General features: G+C 45.2%; 1 long non-coding RNA gene across 2 annotated transcripts; it reads left to right on the top strand.

The window, feature by feature from the left end:
• Window positions 1-16,047: 16,047 nt before the first annotated feature.
• LOC123097936 (uncharacterized) lies at window positions 16,048-19,444 on the top strand. 2 transcript variants are annotated; one of them, XR_006447586.1, is made up of 5 exons: window positions 16,048-16,492; window positions 16,632-17,067; window positions 17,155-17,247; window positions 17,493-18,052; window positions 19,030-19,444. It is a non-coding gene; the product is annotated as an uncharacterized lncRNA (long non-coding RNA). The 2 variants fall into 2 exon arrangements; XR_006447585.1 differs by having other exon boundaries at window positions 17,493-18,048.
• Window positions 19,445-19,665: the final 221 nt, after the last annotated feature.

The raw sequence follows: 19,665 nt of genomic DNA on the forward strand, positions 1-19,665 counted from the left end.
CGCCTTGGTGCCAAGGCACTGTCTTGGGGCAGAGGTGGCGGAGGCGCGCCATGAGCATCATCGCCCGTGGCTGGCTGAGGGTGAGGTAGAGAGAGGGACGGCGCCGGAGAGCCCCCTGCAGCGCGGTCGAGCTCGGCGACGCGGTCGAGCCACTCCTCGTAGAGGTCGTCGACCGGGCGGTAGCGCAGGAGCTCGTTTGCGGCGAGGAGTGCGGCCCGTGCCTCCATGGGAGCGCGACGAGCGTGAGACGAAGAACCGGCCGGGGTCAGCGATGGAGTGGCGGTGCGGCCGTCCTGCCGCACTGAAGGATGCAGCGAGGACGCCTGCTGCTCGTTTCCCGTCGGGCCAGTGGCAGCGTTGGCGGCGGGAGACGGAGAATGACGAGGTGGCGCGCCGACGGGAGTCGTCTGAGCAACGCGGGCGGTGAGGGCAGCCCGACGCTCAGCTCGAGCATGGCGAGCGTCTGCCATGGAGACGACGGAGCGACGGAGCGACGAACTGATGGAAGGGAAGCTACGGCACACCCCTACTTGGCGCGCCAAATGTCGGATGTGGGGTTCCGGCAAACCCTTAAGGTTCGAACACTGGGGTGCACACGAAGTCTTTCCCTTCTACCGATCTACGCCCTAGCTCGCTAAGATCTCACGGACAAACTCGACGAACTCACAACACAAAGAGACACGGGGTTTATACTGGTTCGGGCCACTGTTGTGGTGTAATACCCTACTCCAGTGTGGTGGTGGATGGATTGCCTCTTGGGCTGATGATGAACAGTACAGAGAGAAGAACAACCTCCTGAGGTTGAGGTGTTCTTGTGCTTGGTGTCTTGGCGGGTGAGAGCTAGGTGAACTGCTCGATCTCAGTTGCCCCTACTGTGGTGGCTAGCTCTACTTATATAGGCCCTGGTCCTCTTCCCAAATATTGAGCGGGAAGGGAGCCAACAATGGCGGGCAAATTTGAAGGGGGACAGCTAGTACAAGCTATCCTGACAAAAGTGGTCTTTGCCTGTGAAAAGCTCTGGCGGTGACGCCGTCTTGGGCTCCACGATGACCTCCGTCTTGCTGTCCTCCTGGTCTTGGTCTCGTTGCACCGATATAGCAACCTTTGCCTGATGCCTCGGTACTCCTCGCCTGCGCTGGCCTCCTTAGAACCAAAGAGGAAACAAGGACGATGCGCGCGCTGGCGCCCGCCTGGTGTCGATCGTCATGGCTCACGTCACGAGAGCCTCGTGAGGTTTGCCCCGCCTTGATATCTCCGCTCCTCGTGAGCCTGCCTGACTAGGCCACTCCTGAGGAGGTCTTGCGTCGTCCGCCTCGCGGGGCTTAGCCCCTCGCGAGGGTCTTGGATGCCTTGTTGATGAAGATGGGCCGTACGGCCTACTGACTTAGCCACGCCGTGGGCCGCAGGCAGGCAAGTCTGGGGACCCCCGTTCCTAGAACGCCGACAACCGTGTTATCAGTCATCAAACAATTACAATTCATCTTATTTTCAGGAAGAGTCTATGTCAGAGCTTTAATTTAGCAAACCCCACATACTCAACTATCATATAGTCTTTCATATTTTCTAACACTCACGCGATATTTATGGGTCCAAAGTTTTAATCAGACACAGAGAAAGATAGGGGCTCATAGATTCGCCTCCCAACCTTTTACCTCAAGGGTAATGTCAACAATAATAGTTCATGATGCCTTACATCCAATTGGATATATATATCAGAATCTTTCCAAGACAAGGTGCTTGCCAAAGGATCAAATGTAAAAAGGAAAGGTGAAGATCACCATGACTCTTGCATAAGGTAAAAGACAATAATAAAAGATAGGCCCTTCGCAGAGGTATGCAGAGGTTGCCATGCGCTTTTATAATTGGATGCACAAAATCTTAATGCGAGGGAACGTCACTTTATATTGCCACTTGTGATAGGGACCTTTATTATGCAGTTTGTCGCTTTTATTTCTTCCATATCACAATGATCATATAAAGCTTATTTTCTCCACACTAGAAGATCATACATATTTAGAGAGCAATTTTTATTGCATGCACCGATGACAACTTACTTGAAGGATCTTACTCAATCCATAGGTAGGTATGGTGGACTCTCATGGCAATACTGGTTTAAGGGATGTTTGGAAGCACAAGTAGTATCTCTACTTGGTGCAAAGAATTTGGCTAGCATGAGGGGGAAAGGCAAGCTCAACGTGTTGGGCGATCCATGACAATATACTTTATTTCGGATATAAGAAAACATAACTCATTATGTTGTCTTCCTTGTCCAACATCAACCTTTTAGCATGTCATATTTTAATGAGTGCTCACAATTGCAAAATATGTCCAAGATAGTATATTTATATGTGAAATCTCTCTTCCTTCAATATTCTTTCATGAATTGTTCAAGTGACCAATACAATGTTTGCTAACCTTCAATAAATTTACCACCTCTACTTCTTATATGTAAAGTCATTACTCCCCATGGGATAAGCATATGAAACATGTATAATTTCAGATTTATGATATTCCAATCATTCAACCATTTACTCATAGGATATAAGTGAAGCACACGAGTAAATGTCAAACTACTCCAAAAAGATATAAGTGAAGATCAATGAGTAGTTAAATAATTATGTAGCTATGTGAAGACTCTCTCCCATTTAAGAATTTAAGATCTTGGTATTTTATTCAAACATAAAGCAAAACAAAATAAAATGACATGACGCTCCAAGCAAAACACATATCATGTGGTGAATAAAAATATAGCTCCAAGTAAAGTTACCGATGAACGAAGACGAAAGAGGGGATGCCTTCCGGGGCATCCCCAAGCTTAGGCTCTTGGTTATCCTTGAATATTACCTTGGGGTGCCTTGGGCATCCCCAAGCTTAGGCTCTTGCCACTCCTTATTCCATAGTCCATCGAATCTTTACCCAAAACTTGAAAACTTCACAACACAAAACTCAACAGAAAACTCGTAAGCTCCGTTAGTACAAGAAAATAAATCACCACTTTTGGTAATGTAATGAACTCATTATAAATTCATATTGGTTCATACCCTCCGATACTCAATAATCTACTGTATTCCAACTTATCTATGGTTCATACCCTCCGATACTACTCATAGATTCATCAAAATAAGCAAACAACACATAGAAAACAGAATCTGTCAAAAACAGAACAGTCTGTAGTAATCTGTATCAAACGTATACTTCTGTAACTCCAAAAATTCTGAAATAAATTGGTGGACCTGAGGAATTTTTCTAGTAATCATCTGCAAAAAGAATCAACTAAATATCACTCTCCAGTAAAAAGTTGAAGCTAATCTCGTGAGCGCTAAAGTTTCTGTTTTTTACAGCATGATCATAAAGACTTCACCCGAGTCTTCCCAAAGGTTCTACTTGGCACAAACACTAATTAAAACATAAAACCACATCTAAACAGAAGCTAGATGGATTATTTATTACTAAACAGAATCAAAAAGCAAAAAACTAAAATAAAATTGGGTTGCCTCCCAACAAGCGCTATCGTTTAACGCCCCTAGCTAGCATGATGATTTCAATGATGCTCACATAAAAGATAAGAATTGAAACATAAAGGGAGCATCATGAAGAATATGACTAGCATATTTAAGTCTAATCCACTTCCTATGCATTGGGATTTTGTGAGCAAACAACTTATGGGAACAATAATCAACTAGCATAGGAAGGCAAAACAAGCATAACTTTAAAACTCTAAGCACATAGAGAGGAAACTTGATATTATTGCAATTCCTACAAGCATATATTCCTCCCTCATAATAATTTTCAGTAGCATCATGAATGAATTCAACAATATAACCAGCACCTAAAGCATTCTTTTCATGATCTACTTGCATAGAAAATTTACTACTCTCCACATAAGCAAAATTCTTCTCATTCGGAACAGTGAGAGTATCATAAGAGACTCGAATACTATAAATTGTTTCCACATTAAATGAGTAATGTTAAGAAAAAGGGTAATCATAATCATGACCAGTTTTATAAATATAATCATCACTACTTTTTATAGCATAAGTTTCATCACAATAATCATCATAAGTAGCAACTTTGTTCTCATCATAATCGATTGAAACCTCTTCCGAAATAGTGGATTCATCACTAAATAAAGTCATGACCTCTCCAAATCCACTTTCATAAATATTATAAGATTCAACATCCTCCAAAATAGTGGGATCATTACTTCCTAAAGTTGACACTCTTCCAAACCCACTTTCATCAACATAATCATCATAAGTAGGAGGCATGCTATCATCATTATAAATTTGCATATCAAAACTTGGGAGACTAAAGATATCATCTTCATTAAACGTAGCATCTCCAAGCTTGGGACTTTTCATATCATAAGCATAATCACTCTCATCATTAATAGTATGGATAGCACCAATAGTATAGCAATTATCATCACGATGAGTAGTAGGAGCAACATCATTTGGGAGGGATACCTTTTTACCTTTGCTTCTCCGTCTTTTCTTTTTCTTCTTCACATAATGTGTGGTTTTAATCCTCTTTTTGGAGCTCCTTATTAATGAGATTAGTTGAATAGAAGGCTCCTCCTCGTTACCTGATTCATCATAAGAAATAATAGGAGGACATTGGAAGTCTCTTCCCTTTCATTAGTGTTCTCTTCATCTTCTATTTGCTTTCTTTTCTTTATGTAATTGGCAATATAAGGATTTTCAATGCAATTCACTGCACAATACATATAAATTTCCTCTAGATCAATATCGAAGAATTTCTCGAGGTTATATTCTGGAATAATCTTAGTTCGACATTTCATTTCTTCATAACCCAAAAGTAAACTAAGTTCATTATAATGTGCAAGGGAAATCAAGTCATCACAATTTTTGGACACGATTCGATCATGAAACAATTTGCATTTGATATTTAAATGACCATGTTCATTGCAAAGTTCACAAGTATGGCTAAGAAATTTTAAATTTTCAGCACTAACATTTAGCCTTTCTTGCAACCATTTAGTTTCTAAATTCTTATGCCTCTTGCAATATCTATCTTCCCTATTTGGTGTGTACTTGCAAACCCAATGCACTCCACAAAAATTGACATGTTTATAGGAGACATTTTCATCATAACTAGTGCAATCATTATTAGTACTATGGATATTCAAGGAGTTCATACTAACAACATTGCAATCATGCTCATCATTCAAAGATTTAGTGCCAAACATTTTAATGCATTCTTCTTCTAACACTTTGGCACAATTTTCCTTCCCATCATACTCACGAAAGATATTAAAAATATGAAGCGTATGAGGTAAACTCAATTCCATTTTTTTGTAGTTTTCTTTTATAAACTAAACTAGTGCTAAAACAAGAAACTAAAAGATTCGATTGCAAGATCTAAAGATATACCTTCAAGCACTCACCTCCCCGGCAACGGCGCCAGAAAAGAGCTTAGTTGATAGGGTGTGAGTGCCGCTTACCTAGCCTCCCCGGCAACGGCGCCAGAAAAGAGCTTAGTTGACGGGGTGTGACTGCCGCTTACCTAGCCTCCCCGGCAATGGTGCCAGAAAAGAGCTTGATGTCTACTACGCAACCTTCTTCTTGTAGACGTTGTTGGGCCTCCAAGTGTAGAGGTTTGTAGGACAGTAGCAAATTTCCCTCAAGTGGATGACCAAAGGTTTATCAATCCGTGGGAGGCGTAGGATGAAGATGGTCTCTCTCAAGCAACCCTGCAACCAAATAACAAAGAGTCTCTTGTGTCCCCAACACACCCAATACAATGGTAAATTGTATAGGTGCACTAGTTCGACGAAGAGATGGTGATACAAGTGCAATATGGATGGTGGATATAGGTTTTTGCAATCTGAAAATATAAAAACAGCAAGGTAACTAATGATAAAAGTGAGCACAAACGGTATTGCAATGCGTTGAAACAAGGCCTAGGGTTCATACTTTCACTAGTGCAAGTTCTCTCAACAATAATAACATAGTTGGATCATATAACTATCCCTCAGCATGCAACAAAGAGTCACTCCAAAGTCACTAATAAGGGAGAACAAACGAAGAGATTATTGTAGGGTACGAAACCACCTCAAAGTTATTCTTTCGGATTGATCTATTCAAGAGTTCGTACTAGAATAACACCTTAAGACACATATCAACCAAAACCCTAATGTCACCTAGATACTCCAATGTCACCTCAAGTATCCGTGGGTATGATTATATGATATGCATCACACAATCTCAGATTCATCTATTCAACCAACACAAAGAACTTCAAAGAGTGCCCCAAAGTTTCTACCGGAGAGTCAAGACGAAAACGTGTGCCAACCCCTATGCATAGGTTCATGGGCGGAACCCGCAAGTTGATCACCAAAACATACATCAAGTGGATCAGTAGAATACCCCATTATCACCACGGGTGTCCCACGCAAGACATACATCAAGTGTTCTCAAATCCTTAAAGACTCAATCCGATAAGATAACTTCAAAGGGAAAACTCAATCCATTACAAGAGAGTAGAGGGGGAAACATCATAAGATCCAACTATAATAGCAAAGCTCGCGATACATCAAGATCGTATCACCTCAAGAACACGAGAGAGAGAGAGAGAGATCAAACACATAGCTACTGGTACATACCCTCAGCCCCGAGGATGAACTACTCCCTCCTCGTCATGGAGAGCGCCGGGATGATGAAGATGGCCACCGGTGAGGGTTCCCCCCTCCGGCAGGGTGTCGGAACAGGGTCCCGATTGGTTTTTGGTGGCTACAGAGGCTTGCGGCGGTGGAACTCCCGATCTATTCTATTTCCCGAAGGTTTTAGGGTATATGGATATATATTGGTGAAAGAAGTCGCTAAGGGGAGCCGCGAGGGGCCCACGAGGGTGGAGGGCGCACCCAGGAGGGTGGGCGCGCCCCCCTGCCTCGTGCTCTCCTCGTTGATCCCCTGACGTGCACTCCAAGTCTCCTGCATTGCTTTCTTTCCAAAAATAACTTCTCCTGAAGGTTTCATTCCGTTTGGACTCCGTTTGATATTCCTTTACTTCGAAACACTAAAACAAGGGAAAAAACAGGAACTGGCACTGGGCTCTGGGTTAATAGGTTAGTCCCAAAAATAATATAAAAGTGTTTAATAAAGCCCATAAACATCCAAAACAGATAATATAATAGCATGAATACTTCATAAATTATAGATACGTTGGAGACGTATCAGTTAGCAATCATAGAAGACTATATGATGGTTGAGTATTTGGAGCTCTTACTTAGACTCCGTTGAATAAGTTGAATTGCAATTGCTTAGTGACTAATAACATAGGTTGTTGGGTTTCAAAAGAGTTCATTGTTTGAACCTTAACATGTGAATTGGTTGCCACTATAACATGAGAAGTTTTATAAGAAATAATCGCTATTATGATGCTAGAAAAAGTGATTGAAATTATCATTGATCAAACTTATGCACTTTGCTAGCATTCACACTTCATAAATTATTTGTTTTATCATTTACCTACTCGAGGACGAGTAGGAATTAAGATTGGGGATGCTGATACGTCTCCAACGTATCTATAATTTATGAAGTATTCATGCTGTTATTTTATCGTTCTTGGATGTTTTACAATCATTTTATAGCAACTTTATATCGTTTTTTGGGACTAACCTATTGACCCAGTGCCCAGTGCCAGTTGCTATTTTTTGCTTGTTTTTTACATCGCAGGAAATCAATACCAAACGGAGTCCAAATGCAACAAAACTTCAAGGAGATTTTTTATGGACCAGAAGACCAACAGTGGGCCAAGGAAGCACCTGGGGGTGCCCCGAGGGGGGCACAACCCACCAGGGTGCGCCAGGGCCCCCTGGCGCGCCCAGGTGGGTTGTGCCCACCTCGATGGCCTCCCACACCCCTTCTTTGCACTATAAATTCCCAAATATTCCGAAACCCTTCGGGGTTAACTTAGATCGGAAGTTCCGCCGCCGCAAGGCTCTGTAGCCACTGAAAACCAATCTAGACCCGTTCCAGCACCCTGCCGGAGGGGGGAATCATCATCGGTGGCCATCTTCATCATCCCGGCGGCCACCACGATGAGGAGGGAGTAGTCCACCCTTGGGGCTGAGGGTTTGTACCAGTAGCTATGTGTTTAATCTATCTCTCTCGTGTTCTTGAGATGGCACGATCTTGATGTATCACGGGCTTTGTTAATGTAGTTGGATCATATGGTGTTTTCCCCTCTCTATCTTATTGTGATGAATTGAGTTTTTCCCTTTGAGATTTCGTTGTTATCGGATTGAATACTTTTATGGATTTGAGAGCACTTGATATATGTCTTGCATATGAATACTCATGATGACAATGGGGTATCGTATTGATTCACTTGATATATGTTTTGGCACTCAACTCGCGGATTCCCGAGGTGACATTGGAGTAATCTATGCATAGGGGTTGATGCACGCTCTTGTCTTTAGTTTCTCCGATAGAAATCTCGGGGCACTCTTTGAGGTTCTTTGTGTTGGATTGAGTATTATGAATATGAATTTGCTTTGGTGTTATTTTAGTACGAACTCTAGGATAGATTGAACGGAAAGAATAGCTTTGTGTTATTTTAGTACGGACTCTTGAATAGATCGAACGGAAAGAATAGCTTTGAGGTGGTTTCGTACCCTACAAACAATTTATTCTTATGTTCTCCGCTAGATAGGAACTTTGGAGTGATTCTTAATCGCACTTTGAGGGATGGTTATATGATCCAATTATATTAGCATTGTTGAGAGATTGCATTAGCGGAAGTACGGACCCTAGGCCTCATTTTCAAGCATTGCAATACCATTTTCGTGCCCCGTTAAGTATTTGCTACCTTGTTGTTTTTATTTATTCATATTATAAAAATATATTTCTACCATCCATATTACACTTTTATCACTATCTCTTCGCTGAACTAGTGCGCCTATACAATTTGCCATTGTATTGGGTGTGTTGGGGACACAAGAGATTTCTTGTATTTGGTTGCAGGGTTGTTCGAGAGAGACCATCTTCATCCTACACCTCCCACGGATTGATAAACCTTATGTCATCCACTTGAGGGAAAATTGCCGCTGTCCTACAAACTCTGTGCTTGCAGGCCCAACAGGAGTCTACAAGAATAAAGTTGCGTAGTAGACATCAAGATAGCACCCCGGTTGTACATGCACGAGAACCAAACCTACCACATATAACCCAGACTCTCACAGATTTTACCCCTACTGCGATGGACAGAGAACCAGCTTCACCCAATCTAACCCCAACCCCAGCAGATAGTAACCCAGTTCCTGTTGACACAGCACCAACTCCACCACAGAGCTCCCAAACAAGAGCAGTTAGTAAGGCAGCTCCAGTGCCCAAAGCGCCAGTACTACCACGGCGAACCCCAACTCCACTAGTTAGTACACCTATTCCTGTGGAGGAAGCACAACCAGCCATTCATAGTTTAGCATCTATCGCATTTGATGTTGTTAAATCCTATGTGTGTATCTTCCCATCATGGAAATATTATACTGAAGATGAAGGAAAATGCCAGTTGCAGGTGTTTGTCTAGGAGTTATGTGTAAGTAATGTTATTCATGGCAATTACTTTGCTTTGTCCCATACGTTCTACCTCCATGATGGTTATAATACATCAAATTTCCCCCTTTTTCTTATAGAGAAGGACCGATTTGGAAACTCGGGATGAGGTAACCTGTGCTAATACCTCTGCTATCTTCAAGAATGCTTGGTGGAAGTATCGGAATTACCTGAAGAAAACGTACTTCACTACCAAAGAAACTCATCAAATTCCCTTACGTTCTCCTGAGACACATTTACTGGACGATGACTGGGAACGCCTTGTTCTTTATTTTAAGTACTATATGCTTGCGTCTTACTGTACTCTGTTCATGTAGAACAAGTGCTTAAACCTGAAGAACAACTATTCTCATTTAAGATTCCATTGCTATCATGCATACTGCTTTGCTCTTGTATCACTGTATTTACTCATACAAACTTATTTTTAAATTAAACGATCCAATGGAAACTCCAATGGTAGAACAGGTATGTTTACGCATGTTTCTTTAACAGGTTTGCTCTTATAAATAGCTTTGTTGATTTCAATTTCAATTGTGTATACATTTGACTTCTCATATCATGCACATTACTAGCATCATAACAGGGCCAATAGTGTTGTTGTACATGTAGACCCGTGGTACCCATCTGAAATCTTGTTGTGTTGTGTAGTTTCCCATGCTTTGTATTCTTTCAGTGATGCTTTCTCTTGAACTGATATGATTTGAACCGTGTCTCTATTTTGATTTGGCAAGACAATGCAGTGACCATAGGACATAGATATATGTTTGTTTGATGCTTTTATAATGTACTACTTGGCAATAGAAGACTTGGTAGTTTAATCTTGTCCACCTTACTAATGAACTGGTTCACCGAAATGAGTTTCATATACTAGTACATGATAAACCTGTTATGTGTTTGCTTGTTTCTTCTTTTAGAATGCTGACAGAATATTGGGGAAGAGTGCCTTATTAAGCAATGATAAAGGAAGTAATGCAGATAAGGTTCAGGATCATGAGACATCCTTGTTGGTCTCCAACAAAGCTGATAAACAGCTAAGGAAAACTATCTTGAAGATAGTGAGGCAACCCCAAAACTACCGCTTGCACAAGCTATTCAAACTCACTGTCTGAATCAGTTTGGTTTCTTGAGTCTCAACTACAAGCTAAAAGACATCGCGCAGTTGTGCTGCGACAAGAAGAGGAAGGACTGCGGAAGTCCCTGGAGCATTCAGATGCATACTTTCTGGTGCAACAGCAAGCGTTGGAGGATTTTAGCGCCAAACATGACAAAGCTAATAAGCTTGCTAAGCTTATTGCCAGCATGGTGGATACCCAGGATAATGTTTCTTGAGCTCTTCTGAAGTTGTTTCAGTTATGGACTTGTTTTGCTGCCACGTTTATTTGCACTGGTGGCCAATTTTGACGGCCAGTGTATGTATATGTTGCTTTGTTCCCTATATTTGCACTGGTGGCGAACTTTGATGCCCAGTGGATGTAATATGTGTAATAGATGTAATAGGCTAGCGTTAGTTGCTTGCTTATTTATTTCCTTATTGTCTTGTTTAGTTGTTTGCTTGTAGTCACTGCAGTTCTTTTTCCGCGTTTTTCTAGTGGCCACAATAACCTATTTTTGGTAACTAGGCCACAATAATCATGGCAACACATGGACTGTTGTAACCATGGGCCTCATGCGGGCCGTATGATCAATGGGCCTTCTACGGGCCGTAGGATCCATGGACTTTCTATGGGCCGTATGATCCATGGGCCTTCTATGGGCCGTAGGATCCATTGGTTTTCTACGGGCGTATTTTTGCCAAACATGGGCCGTACTATTCATGGACCATAACGGGCTGTTAATAGGCCGTATTTTATAATGCTATGAAAAAAGCCCAATGGGTTAACGGGCCAAATGTAACCACGGGCTGAATTTGGCCTACAAACGGAACAGGCCAGTAACGATCGTAATTAACCGAATTCTAGAAATGAACCCAAGAATAAATGGGCCCTTAGAAGGCCGAAAGTTAACACGGGCTGGAAAACGGCCGACGGAATAATGGTCCGTTAATGCGTATAAAGCGATACACTGTTCATTATGGGCCAGTTTCATCTCGGGCCTTTAATGGGCCAAGAGTTACAAAGGGCCTCATATGGGTCGAAAGACATCATGGGCCATACATGGGTCAGAAGTTACAACGGGCTGGAATCATATTGGGCGGCCCAGATGAAGCTACTGGGCTTAATTCCGATAGGCCGTAATGGGCAAGGGAGTTTGCGGGCCGTAAATGGGCTATATACGAACATGCCATTAACAGGCTTTCCGTGGGCCGGCCCGTTACCTTTTGACCAAGTCAAACGGGCCGGCCTTTTCACCGGAATGGGCCTCTGTTGGGCCGTGCCACATGTCGACGTATCATAGGCGCCTCCTGTCCAATGAGTGGATGACATCTGTCCCAGCGGTGAGCCAACACGTGTTTCCTCTAGCCAATGAGAATTTTACACGTGGAAAATCCCCATTGGTCCGGGCTGTTAACGGGTTATCGGATCCAAAACCGGACCCGATAGCTTAACGGCGACCTGTTACGATGGATGCCACGTGTCGGTCACCCTTGACGAAAGCACTTCTATGACGCACGATTTATCGTCATGGAAGTGGACACTTCCGTGATGATAATTTTGGTAATGTCATGGAACACTTCTACGACAGCACAAGTATGACTATCTTGATTCTGTCATAAAATCGTCATGGATGTAGATGCATGACAGAAAACGTGACCTACTGTGACAAACACGTATCATCACGGAAGTGCATTTTTTTGTAGTGAATGTCTTGAATGTTACTGGGTGCGGATGAGGCTACCCGGGGTACACCCCCCGACAGGGAGCCTTTGTTCGAGGACGAGCTCCTCAACCAAGCCAGCGCGAAGTCGAAGCGCAAAAGCAAGTGGACGAAGGCATACACGCCGTCCAAGGACAAGCTCCTTTGTGAGTGTTGGAGGGACATTGGGCAAGACCCCAATGTCGTCGCCGAACGAAAGGCATCAACCTTTTGGATTCGTGTGCATCGCGAGTATCATGAATGCAAAGTTTGCGCCGTACCAAATGCAAAAGGCGTGGGTGGGTGTCCCTCTCGAAGTGATGAAGGGTGATACAACAAGAGTGTAACAAGTTTGTGCCACCCTTGAGACCATCAAGGCACGCCCCGTGAGCGGCATCGGCATGCAAGATATGGTATACATGTGCCCCTCTTTGTATCCGTTTCCGTTTTCGTTTATGCTTGCATGTCCATTTGCATGTCCAGTTGCCCATATGCTTGCATGCTACTCATTTGTAGGCATTCCAAGCTTTTGAGGCATTCAAGGCCCAACATGACGGCAAGTTCTTCCACCTCTCCCATTGTTGGATGGTCATCATGGGGGAGGAGAAGTTCAAGGTGCAATATGCCGCCCTCATGTCGCGTGGGGGGAAGGAAGCCATGGAGGAGGTTGGGGAGGGCGAAAAGTCATGGCCGCGGGGGAAGACCAACTCCAAGAAGGAGGACAAGCGCGATGCGGCATCGATTGCTTTGCTTGCAACCGTGGAGGGCATGATGAACAAGAAGGACACAAGGGAGGAGAAGCGCCGACAAGACAAGGAAGAGCAAATGAACGCCTTCATGGAGATCCAAAGGAGGAGGCTTGACCTCGAGGCGGAAAAGTAAGCCAAGATGCTCGAGATGGAAGCGGAGAAGCAAGCCAAGATTCTCGAGATCGAGGCCACCAATACAAAAAGCAAGGCAAAAGAAGTGGCGCTCGCTAGCATGACGACGGGGGTCGAGATCATGAAGGTGGACCTGAACACCGTGTCGCTGAGGAAGAGGCCATGGTTCGAGAAGATGCAGGCCGACATGCTCAAGTTCGACGACGAGTGATCCATGGCGGAGAGCACCATCCTTTTTTGTATGCCGGCAAGTGTGCTGGCATGACCACGGCCTGAGATGGCGTGGTCGAATTCCCGCCCCTTTTTCTGTGCTGGCATGTGTGCCGGCCGCTGGCAAGTGCGCCAACATGAACTATGTGGTGGGTTTTTTGTAGGCTGGCATGGCGCCGGCATGAACTTTGGGCGATGGCATGGCCACTGGCATGATCTATGGCCGCAGGCCTTTTAAAATTTATGCATGGACATGAAATGGGCCGCACGCGTTGGGCGCACGGTCGACCCAAATCAAAAAGAGGGCGGACGCCGAGTGGGCGACCGACCCAAACAGACAAAAAGCGGACAAAGCATGCGTTCGTTTGGATCGACGCGTTGGAGTTGCTCTAACCTTAGGCAAGTTCGGCAACATTGTATGTCAAAGTGTGGCACTCTTAGGCCTAGAACCAAACAACCCCAATTTGTCTTCGCCTCCATCCCTGCATTTTTTGGAAAAGGAGGATGTACCCCCGGCCTCTGCATCTGGGTGATGCATGCAGCCATCTTATTAATTATTCACAAAGCCATCACAAGGTAATACATCAGTAAGCCTGAAACCACCATCTTGGCAACACATGTCGCTACTCCTATCCCCGTGATGAAGGGGTGTCGAATGTCCGAGCCTAATACCAAACAGACATCGCGTCAACACCTAACATCTAATGCCGAATGCCCCATCCAAGCCACATACCTGGTCTGGGTAACACACTGGTTCGGTGCACTTTCAGTGGGCACCACATGCGCATACTGCAAGGGCCGTCACCGCCGTCTTCCACCGATCCATCTTCAGAGCAAGTACAGATGCATCGACCTTGCTAGGCCAGCCGTCAACGCCGCCACGGCACCAAACAGGCCCACCGCCCTGCGCTTGTTCAACCATCCGCATCCGTCGTCGAGATCCAACTGCACCATGCCGCCAATACTCATCGTCATAGACGCGGTAGATACAACGCCGCTCCTCCTGCCAACTTTCACACCGTCGCCGCTGTTGGAGCTACGCGCAGCCCACCACCCATAGCATCTCTCGCCGACCATCCGAGCCTCCCGACGCGCATGACGCCGACGCCGCCCAATCCAGACTGAATTTTGGACTTTCGTCCGGGAGGGGTTCAGATGTGGATAGGAGGGACCTCGGCTTTGCCTCCAGGGAGGGTAACAGCGTCGAGGGATGCCGCCGATGCTGGGCCGGACCAGCCGACCAAAGTTTCCTCCGGTCCCCAACCTATACCACCAAACCTCCTTCTGTTCCGGGTCCGACAGCGAGCCACGAACTGAGACCAGCAGAGATGCAAGTGCCATGGGGCTCAACCCACCAAGAAGGAGGATCAAGAAGAACAGCCGCCGTAGATCTCCAGGCGCCGGATCCAAAGATCCGACGAGGCCAGCGGCGTAGACCACCACCCTGCGCCGGCCGACATCATCCAAGCGCCAGATCCGGATGGATCTGGCCTAAACATGGCGGCGCCCGCGACCACCCGATCTGAAGACCACGCAGCCACCACCTCACCATGAACTCGCATCTAAGCCGCAGCCGTAGCACCGCGCCGCCGCCCAGATGCTCACCCGCCGCGCCGCCGGACCCCGGGCTAGCCCGACGCCTCTTCGTGATCTGGCCGTCCCGCGCCGCCCGAGACGCTCGAAGGGGGAGAAGCCCCGCCACCGCCCTACTAGCCAGGCTTTGCCTCGCGTCGCTGCGGACGGCGGCGAGGAGCGGAGGGGGGGCAGCCGGGGTCAAGAAACGGCGGCTAGCGTTTCTCCCCGGGTCGCCCACGGGGGCGACACGAGTAGGTCGAGGGGTTCCTCTCTTGAAAAGCTCGGGCGAATGCCTCACATGCCAGACAACAGTCCTTTTTTTGGAGGAGAATTTCACTTCCCTGGCCTCTCCACCAACTAGGGATGCATACGGCCATTTTAGTATGAGTACCAGATAAACATGGTCCTCAGAATTTTTTAAATGAGTATCAAGATATTTTTTGATGAGTGGTTCCACCACACACCAAACTTGATCCTCAATAAATGCGGGAAAACCCTTGTGCATCACCTGTCAATTCTAGGAATTAAACTCGGGTCGTTAGATTGCACAACCGCATGCCCAACCACTGAGCCAAGGCTCTCCATCCCTGCATGTCTACTATTCTCTTCTCCAAAAAGCTCATCGCTAAGTTGAATGCCATCAGTAGGAACTTTTGGTGGTGTGGTGTGTTAGAGATGAACCTACCTCTAAATCTTTATGTCTTAGAGCTTGGAGATACATCTCTGTTCCCAAAATGGAGGGAGGTCTGGGCATTCGTAATATCCAAGCTATCAACAGAAGCTTAATTCTCTTTGTTGTTTGGAGGCTCGCTGAAAATCCTGATTGTCATCTTGCCAAAGTTCTTAAATCTCTACTTACTAATAAACCACCGATTGCTTCTGGTCGTACGTCGCGGCAGTCTCGCAGAAAAGTCCCTAAGTTTTTTAGTATTCAACCCGCAGTCCTTTCTTAAGTGAGAAAACGTTTCGTTCAGCCATTTTGCAAATAAATCCTTACAGTTTACGGTATTCAACCCGCGGTCAGAAACCCACGCGAGAACGGGCTCTCCTATCTCTCCCTCGCCTCCCGATCCCAGCCGCCAGGAGGCGCCCCACCCCACGCGGCGGTCGATCCGGTGCCGCGCCGGCGAACCGGCCGGCGATCCGGAGGAGCTCGCGGCCAGGTTGGCAGCCGGGGGCCCCGGCGGACCAGGAGGAGGAGGAGGACGCGGGCCTGAGCGGACCGGGAGGAGGACGCGGGCCTGGGCGGACCGGGAGGAGGAGGAGGACGCGGGCCTGGGCGCCGTGCCAGTGGTCGTCGCGGTGCTGGCCGAGCCCGGCGCGTCACCGGCCGCGCTCGTCCATGCGGCGGCCGCGGCGGGGAGCTTTGCTTGCGGCATAGACGATGGCGCGTGGGCCGTGCTTGCTGCTGGCGCCGTGGGGCACCTTACGCGGCTCCCCGCCCACCCGCACGGCAAGGTCTGCTTCCTTCACTTGCTTGTTTCCTTCATTTCGTGTATGCCTGCTCGGTTTGGGGGCTCCAAAACTCTATCGGGTTGAAAATTGAACTATAGATGTAAAAGAGACAATGCTAACTTAATTTTTGTTTGGGAATTAGTCTGTACATTGGCCACAACCGGATCCACAGGGAAGAGGTGCTCGAGATGGAGGAGGACATCCAGATTGAGGTGGGAGGTCGATACCGATGCGGTCCTGGGAGGCGTGCACGAGATCGAAGGCGGGCAGCTCCGGAAGGCAGACGGTGGCATCGCCTCACTCTCTAAATTTACACTTATCTAGAATCCAATGCTTCATGACCATGGCAATATTGGCTTGACAAAAACGATATATAAAGTAGTATCTATCTTCTTTTCAGTTGTATGAATTTGGAACTGAATTCTAATGGCATACAGTTGTATGACGTGCTTTGATTATGCTCAAAACTGTTCATTCCAATACTTGATCAGAGTGCAGATTATATAGCAACAACCATGAACTACCATACAATCATCATATCACACATTCCACCTATGAGTATGAAGATCCGTGACAAGGTACATACTCAGCTGTTGCTTTCTATGATCTTACTTGATCAAGTACTTTATAAATCTCTGATGCCAAATGAGGTGTTATATTTTTAGGCAAGAGCAATCAGGAGGCCTTATATGCTTAGCTATCTCATCCATTGATGATCTCTTTCAAGGAATAGAAGGACTTCTTGTTCATTTAGAGAGGTAACAATAACATTCAGCACACTTTCCTGACTGAGTGAAACTGATGTTAGAGGTAGGATCTACATTTATACTTGGATGGTTGGATGCACAAACCTCTAACCGCATCAGTGAACTACAGTGTCATTTTTCTGGCCCTGTAAAATTCTAATTATGCATATCAATGCGGCATGTGCATGCTGTAATTTTATATTCAGTTCTAATTTGCTCGCTACCATGTTGGTCTTCTGAAGCCTTCATCTGTGCAGGATCAATCTTTTGATTTTGGTACTTAATAAACTAAATCTTGAGCATTGGAGGAGGTAGCCCCTGGACTGGTGAAGACGAAAATGGGGACACGAGGAGGTTCATGGTGGTTCCAGGCTCATCTCTTCGGTGAGCAGCAGTGTGCTACGTTGGACAGTTACCAAGGCTGGACGGAGGTGTGCCCGTGCAGCCGGACGGTGTCGTCCTGGTCGAGCAGATCGCCGTACCAAGGTTGCCTGCCGGACTCCAATTCCCTACCGCTGTCAAGCTCTAGATCAAGCTCCACATGGACCTGTCTATCCGTGCGATACTGCATTTCCCTGGTGGCCGTCTGTTCCGCTTGGCGTTTCCTCTGGATCTGAGAGGAGAAGGCCTCAAGGAGGGAGATGGGGAGGTTTATGGAACCATGGAAGTTTTCAGATGAGATTAGTTGAAAGAAAAGGGAAAGTTCCCATGCTGCCATGCGAGAGTCAGAGGTGGGTGAGTTCCCTGATCCCCGGCTGTAGCAACATTGGCCACCACTCTATTCGCATCTGTGCAGCCAAAATCAGATTTCATGTAGGTAACAAGCATACTTTCCTCTTTTCATCTGGTCTAGAAATATGGTGCGAATGCATGGCTATGCTTTTGATTTTTCCTCCTGTGCATTGACTTGATAAGTATAGAGCCTAATGAGCACTGATGACCAGCGATGCCATAACATCAGAATTTATATGCCATCTCGATGCTCATGGTTTCTTCAGCATATATAGTCTACTATGTAATTATCTGTGCAACCAAGTTAACTGTGTAAGAGCCATTAAATATATCTTTAGACTTGCACAGAAGTAATTCTTGTTAAACTGTTGTTTGGTGATTGTGTCTCTTGCAGCCAATTTCTAGAAGACCAAGTTAACTGTGTAAGAGCCATTAAATATATCTTTAGACTTGCACAGAAATAATTCTTGTTAAACTGTTGTTTGGTGATTGTGTCTCTTGCAGCCAATTTCTAGAAGATTCATTACATGAATAATCCAAGTTCCTTTTACTATTCTGGCTGCAGCAGACTATCCTGCCTTTTTGTAATTGTAGAATTACTAAGTTCATGTTGACTAAGGACCTATTCCGGATGCTTGCAAATTGTTAGAATTTCATCGCTCTTCATTTTCTCCAGCATTTGCTGTGTCCTGTAGGGTATAAACTACATGCACCTAGCAGTAGATTATTTCTTAAGATTAATCTATCCGTGTTGTGTGTGTGTGTGTGTGTGTGTGTGTGTATATATATATATATATACATTGTTGGCATAAATTGGTGCACAATATTGTGGCTGACTTCTGGCAGAAAGTTTGGTCCTAAATCCGAAATTCGTTGGTGGACTTATAGCGATCAAATTATGTTTTTTGACTATAGTATATATAAATTATAAATAGCTAATCTGAGCTATTCATGGTTGGATAGGTTTCTATCAATCATTATTTTCTTCTCCGTCATAAAAATATTTCTCTTCTCAGTTATGTTGAGGTGAATGTAGCTGATGGTCACACTTTATCAATATAGGCGTATCAAGCAGATTGTGAAGAAAATGTACCTGAAGATGGTTCCTCAGTATGAGAATCCGATTAACATTGTCTTCAAGAATTAAGGCAAATTGTTTGTATGTCATTAACCCTCTCCTGTGAAGATTCAGAATCATAAAAGATAGTATTCAGGTACATGTGCGTCCGCTCGAACGCAATCACATTCCGGAACAGTGACTTTACCGACACGTGCAGTTATTGGCTGCATTCTATTAGACATACAGAGAGCCACACTGACAAATTTCTATTTAGAGGAAGAAGTAGGCACAAGTAGACTGGAAAAACACAAAACAGCGGGAGATGTCATGTTCAGCAGCGACAACACCATTGCTCTTCATGTTTTAAGTTAAACCTGTATTACTTCAGAATGATTAGTCAAAGATCGGTGATTGTTAGAGGCCTGAAGTTAATGTGAGAGGAAAGAGCATGAGTGGTCTTTTCAGTACAGTAAATTTTCCTTACTGGCATAGGTTGTCAAGGATTGTTCTATCCGTCTCAGAGAAATGTGTTCAAAGTGAATTCTTCTCAGGACTGAGACTTATTTTACAGTAATAACTTACATAAGCCCTTTGATTGATCGGTTCAATGGCTGCAATCTAGAAGCTTTATGAGATTT

The sequence above is a fragment of the Triticum aestivum genome, chromosome 4D (assembly GCF_018294505.1).
Source record: "Triticum aestivum cultivar Chinese Spring chromosome 4D, IWGSC CS RefSeq v2.1, whole genome shotgun sequence".
Taxonomy (NCBI): Eukaryota; Viridiplantae; Streptophyta; class Magnoliopsida; order Poales; family Poaceae; genus Triticum; species Triticum aestivum.